Source organism: Hylobates moloch, unplaced genomic scaffold, assembly GCF_009828535.3.
Source record: "Hylobates moloch isolate HMO894 unplaced genomic scaffold, HMol_V3 SCAFFOLD_7, whole genome shotgun sequence".
Classification (NCBI taxonomy): Eukaryota; Metazoa; Chordata; class Mammalia; order Primates; family Hylobatidae; genus Hylobates; species Hylobates moloch.
Genome location: NW_026652282.1, coordinates 18,687,636 through 18,694,307, shown reverse-complemented (window position 1 = coordinate 18,694,307; position 6,672 = coordinate 18,687,636).

The following is a 6,672-nucleotide window of genomic DNA, read 5'->3' as shown; positions in this document are numbered from 1 at the left end:
AAGGTCGCTCCACTGCACTCCAGCCTGGACGACAGAGCTAGACTCCATCTCAACAAAAAAAAAGAAAAAGAAAAAAAAGATTGTACTCTATAGACTCTGCAGCTTTGTCACAAAGAGACTTATGCTATAACCTTATAGAGGGTAGTAAAATAAAGTAGACTTCAAGGACCAAAATCTTTGTTTCCTAATATAAAGTAATACTTTGTAAGGCCCAAAGAGTAATTTTCCCCTTATTTCTTATTCCTTCCACATTCCTTTCCCTGTTGTATAATTAAAGGATTAGAAAGACTTAGTCTTCCTACGAGTTCATTATAGATTGGCTTAGTTTATAAGTGGTTGGCCTTTATTTTTCTAGTCAAGGTTTTTGAACTTTGAAATAATATAAACTCATTTGTTTTAAGTAGTAGATATCTAAGAAGGAATGGCAGAGATTTAAAGAAAGTAGAGAAGTCAAGTGTAATCTCAAATTCAGTCACAGTAAAATATCTTCTGACTCATAGAAATATGGTTTCTACTCAGACCTCTCACAGTTGGTTCCTTAACTGATTTTAACCCAGATACCTGATTTCCCTCTCAGGAGCTCTGGCTATTGTTAATGCAGTACCATGCTTTGCTTTGGATGGACAATGGATTCTAAACTCTTTCTTGGATGCCACCCTTACCTCAGTGATTGGAGACAATGATGTCAAAGATCTAATAGGGTTTTTCATCTTGCTGGGTGGCAGTGTACTTTTGGCTGCCAATGTGACCCTGGGACTCTGGATGGTTACAGCACGGTAATGTTTGCACTCATCTGACAGAATCCCTGAGTTACAGTATACAGCTATGTGGTAATATCCATTGCCATTGAAATTCTTACTTGGTATGAAATATAAAGTGTTTCCTTAAAATTATATCTTAGCCAACAACCCTGAGCTCCTCCCATATCCAGAGTACGCAAACTCTGTGGTAGAAGATAAGCAGAAGAAATGAAAGGCATAGTCCCTGACTATATTCTAATTTAGGACTGAATGTACCCAGATGCTTGTGGAATAATATCTAAGCAAGTGCAAATTCATGTAATACCGTTTCGTGTGATTACATATTGTGTTGAAATAGTATAAAGGAGAACAGAACTGGGTGGAATTAATTGGGAAAAACTTCTTACAAAAGCATCATTAATCAAAATTTGAAGGAGACCAGACTTTGGCCAAATGGAAGGATGACCATTGTCTTGGCCTGTATCTCTTGTCCTTTGTCTTGTTTGAAAAGTATTTTAAAATTTAATGGTGTATTATTTTGTGCTCTGAAAGCTGAGGTCTGATTACAATTAGTAAAATTCTATAGAAGAATCTGCTGTCGTGAAAGGGAAAAATCTTTGTCAAATGATACCAAATAAATGAACAAAACAGGAAGTAGGGCCTATGATGATATCATGAGACATGTTTTGCCCCACAAGAATTGCATCTTTGATAAGGTGTCTCTGCCCCCTCATAAAGCAGCACTAGCTTTGACATCCACAGTGAGCTGCAGGAAGCATCACACACCAGCAGCATGTGAGCTGAGGGAGGCAGTTGGGGTTGAACCTCGGAACTAGGCCGGATCTCCTGACAGATCACAAGACACCCTGCTTCCTATTCTCTATAGAGCTTTGAAGCTTGGAACCCTTCCAGGGTAAATATTTTCTCTTGTGCTGCTGAGGCCATCTGGGGCCTAGCTCCTGGGTTCCTGTCTCCAAGAAGCAATGACCTTAAACTCTGAGCCATACTCTGTCCTCACCAGCGGCTCCCATGTTTTTCTGTGTCAGGTTATTAAGTACCTAGTCCTTGTTTTCCGTCTCTCTCCTAAGCTACCTCTCTGGGTCCACAGAAGACTTGGTAGTATAGTGAGAATGGCTATACGTGAGTACAAATGTGGATTTTCCAGAGCTTGGGAACTGACTCTTGAGCCCAGAAGAGCCACGCCTGCTTCGAGGTCTTTTGGAGTGGAGATGCAGCCTTGGGAAATTTGGGAAGTCAGCAGGCCAGTGTGAAGCTATTGGTCCTAGAAGTATATGAGCTTGCTGTTTCTTTGATGGAAAATACATGCTTCTCTCGTATACTCAGAAGTGATTAAGGGCAATAACTCATTAATAGCCATCTATCCAACTTCTTTACTGAGTGGTGTATTCCATGGGGTTACCTTTTTCAGATTATTGATTTGCTCTGTAAGCACTAAAACTTTTTAATCATTTTTAAGAAACTTTTTAGATTGTATTACAAATTTGCCTTAACAGAAATTAGACGTTGAATATAATTTTAACATTTTATTAATGACTTGGGTCATCAGTTAATACCAGTGCTAAAACCATACGAATTATTGGTTTATTCCAGAAAATACAGCATTTGTTCTATTTTTAGGTAGACAGTCATTTTGGATCAGAGTATATTAGCATAATAATGCTCAGACCTGTTCAAGTAGTAGAGCTTGGAGAATGCCATGAAATACTTATATAATTAATTTGATTGCATGAACTAAGCAATTTACTAATGAAAAGGTTGTATATGTGCAAGTCAGTTTTTTAAAAACCAAGAAAAAATTTTAATAGAGGAAATCTTATTCATTAATTTATTTTTCTGAGTGAAAAAACGAGACCCAAATCTCATTTTATTTCAGCTGTTAAACATTTTGATCTGTTGACCCATAGGATCAGGGTTTGGGAACCACTTTACTAGGAAAGAGCAGATCAGTACCATTTGTATAAAACTGGCCTCATTATGTAAGAAAGAAAACGTTACGTGTTTTCTTCTTTAGCTTGGTTGTGGGCACTTCTACAGCAAGGACCATATCATATTCATCTTTGCATCCCTGGCACAGTGCATGAGACATAAATACTTAATAAATGCAGTTGAATGGATAATGATTAGTGTTATTTATGGATTAGAAAAAGCATGTTTCTATTTAAGTAAGCTGTAAAAAGTATTATTGAATATTTACTGTAAATATATGTTCACATAAAAAAAATAACTTGGAAGGTCTTTGTGTCCCTGGCATGGAAAGAATCCACTATGGTTTCTGTAGAGTGATTGGAAAAATGGATTATTTTCAGGATTGAAGAAAGTGTTCTTTCTGTGTTGTCACTTTGTTCAACAGTAAAACTTTATTCTCAGTGTTCCTACCCTGCATTGTTTACATTTTTGAGAGTTTTTTTTAATCACCTACAATCTGTAAAGAATGTATATATTCTTTTCAGCATCTCAGTTTGAAAAGACATGCAGTTAAACTTGACCTTTTGATAATCGCTCTTACAGGTCATTGTCTGTTCTAACAGCAAATTGTAAACATGTGCTTCATAGATATTGTGGCTCTCAGTCATCACTTTGTCCTATGGTATTTATTGAATGTTCACATACTAATGGTGCACAGGTGTTTTTTTCTATAAATCTTCTGACTGTCCTGTAATTCATTCTTAAGCTTTAACCTGAAGATATCGTAATTGCCGGCATTTGATGTTTAGCAATAAAAGAATAAATGTGTACCAGCATTTTATGTTTATCATCGTCTATGTGTTGTCTTTTTTGAACTCTTTTCTATCAAAATTGTTCCTATTACATAAAGCAAGATCTTAATCATTTTTAAATTCTTGATTCTAGAACCAGCCTTCAGTTTTCATTCGTATAATCTATACCTGAAAGTTGTTGCAGGCCTTGAAAATGTCTTTTAAATGAGGCTCCTGTGCACTCGCTACTGTCTTGGAAATGGCTGGTTTATGGATAAAGAAAGAGGACTATCATGTTTCCTTTCATTACTGTGTCTGACGAAAAGTCTGCTGTCAGTTAGGAATTCTTGAAAGAGAATGTTTTAACTATGGCATTTGGTTCTTCTTGACCTTTTGCCCTAGTGCTTCCTCCCATACTCTCTCTCTCTCTTCCTCTCTCTGGTAGTAAGGGCCAGATAAAATAGGCTAGGAATGTAGCCCAGTTTTTGATTGGTTAGCCTCATTCCACTACTTCTTGCCTCTGATCCGTTTACACTACAGTTAAGAGCCACAAGACTAGATGACTGATTAAGCCACTTTTTTAACAGCTTTATTGAGATATAAATACTATCAAATTCTCTCTTTATGTGTTAACTTTGAAGTATTTAATTCCATGTAAACTATTTTTCTCTTAATGTCCGATCAAACAGTGTGCATATGCTTTCGTATAATCTAAGTTTTTAAGTAAATGTGCATGTGATAAAAGACTGGGAGGGAAAATTGTGTTTTAGTTATTTCACAACTATTTTAACTCTGGAATGGTTTTCAGCAACGTAATAGAGTTGAATAACAGTTATTTTTAAGCATGTAAATATACTTTCTTTGAGACAATAAGCCTTTTTAATCAGTGCATTTGCAAGCTACTCTTGCTGTTGGGGTCATACTAATTTGAATAATCTATTGTATACTTTATCAGACCATGACATATGAATTCAATGAAAGGAAACCCCTCTGTTTCAGAACTCAGTGCTACAATAAGTTATACTTGGAGTGGAGGTAGGAAAAAAATGGCTAATTACGAAGCAGGTTATATTGTATAATTTAATTTTCCATTAAAGGGATGAAAAAACACCCATATATGTTAGTTTTATTTAGCTAAAGATTGATGGATAGTCAATAATTGTCCCTTCTTATTAACTGAATGCTTCTCAAACTTTTCTACTGACATGCTCCTGACACTGTAGAGGAGGGAAAACCTAGAAGGATCTAAGAGTAGAACCCTGTAATTGGCTCTCCACAGTATAAAATTGAACTCTCACTTTATCTTAAATTTAGCATCCTATTAATCTAATCAAGCATTCTAAAGCCAATTCTCTTTAAGATATGGAACTCTAAAAGAATCAGATTCTAAGAATATTAAGAATTTCTTCATTTCTAAAACACATTCTGGTTTGTAGACTAGTGACAGTCTATGGTGGTATTTTTGTCCATCCAAAGTGAAATGAGAAAAATAAAGATCGTGTATATTGTCTTTAATTACAAAGTAAACATAATGTATGTGTAATGTTATAAGGCTTCCTGCTGCCCTTTATCAAAGAGCCCACCTTTATTTGGAGTATGGAAACACATACTTGATTTCCCTTAGCACTGCTAGATTGCCCTCCAAAAATGTCTTTTTGTAACTGACCCTCTTATTGGCAAGACATGAGGGTTCCATGTTTGCCCACACCCTTGCTTCCATCTGGATTATCTAATTTCCATGTTCTGACAAATCTGTTGGGTTTAAAATGACATTTCAAAAAAAAAACATTTCATTTTAATTTGCATTTATTAGATTATTAATAGAGTTGCACATTCATATACTTGTTTAGCCCTTTGGATTTTTCATTCTGCCACTTGCTTATTGATATCCTTTGCCCAGTTTTCTATTGTGTGCACTAACTTTTTCTGTTTGATCCATAGAAATTTCTTGTATATTCTAGATTGGAAGTCAACAAATTATGGCCTGCAGGCCAAATCTTGCTCACTGCCAATTTTTGTACATAAACTTTTATTGTGTTTTATTGGAACACATTCATTCATGTATTCGATGGCTGCTTTTGTGCTACAATGGCTGAGTTGAGCAGGTGAAACAGAGATCATATAACCAAAAGCCTAAAATATTTGCTGTTTTACAAATATTCAGAACAACCCATGTTCTAGATGTCAGTCTACTTACAGAGCAACCCGATTCCTAGATATCAATCTCTTGTCCATTGTAGATGCTGCAAATAACTTTTCCCAGTTTGTCACTCGTCAGTAAATTTTATTTATGAGGTTGTTTGTTGAACAATAATCTTTACTATAGTAAGATCCATTAATTTCTTGAGTTATTGTTTGTGTTTTGTGGGTCTTACTGAAAAAGTCCTGTCCTGTCCCAGGGTCACAACAGTATTCTCTTACATTTTCTTCTGTTTGCTTTAAAGTTGTACTTTCATGATGAGACCTTTAATTTCTGGAATATATGATATGAGGTAGGGAATTGAGGTTTATTTTTCTATATAGACTTAACTATCCTTAAAATAAACATCACAGTATTTTCTTTTGAAGACTATTATATAAAACAGCTTACATAAAGTAGTTAATATGGTGCCTGGAATGCTCAAGTCATTACTGGTATTATGAACTTAAAGTACTTATTTTCAGAATGCAGGATTAGGACTTAATTTGCCCTGAGATCTTAGTGTGTACTGGTGTTAGATGTTGCCTCCTTTTGATATGCCTTCTAGGCTTCCAGTGCCTTCAAGCTGGTTCTGATTGTCCAGAGTATCTTGCAGGCCTTGGCTCTTTTAAGCATTTCTTCCCCCAATCAAAATGGACCAACAGTCGCAGTACTTAAGTAAATGGCTAAGGATTTTGCTTCCTGTAACTAGTCAAAATAACCTGTGTTCATGAGTGTATTTGCTGATAGTAACATAGGCCAGCATTTACATCTGGTCTTATGAAAACAGCATGTTAACTCAGAAGGAAGCACTATGAGAAACCAATACAGGAGAGAATTCAGGATAGGATGGCCTTTGAAGCCACCAAATCAGACAATAAAAACCTTTCTACTCTGCATGGTCTGGGATCTTATATTTCAAAATAATCCTTTTTTTACATGTTCATTTTAATTTGCATTTTATTGTTGTTGTTAGAAAAGAGGCTAAGGTTTTTAATTTTTTTCGAGACAGGGTCTTGCTCTGTCACCCAGGCTG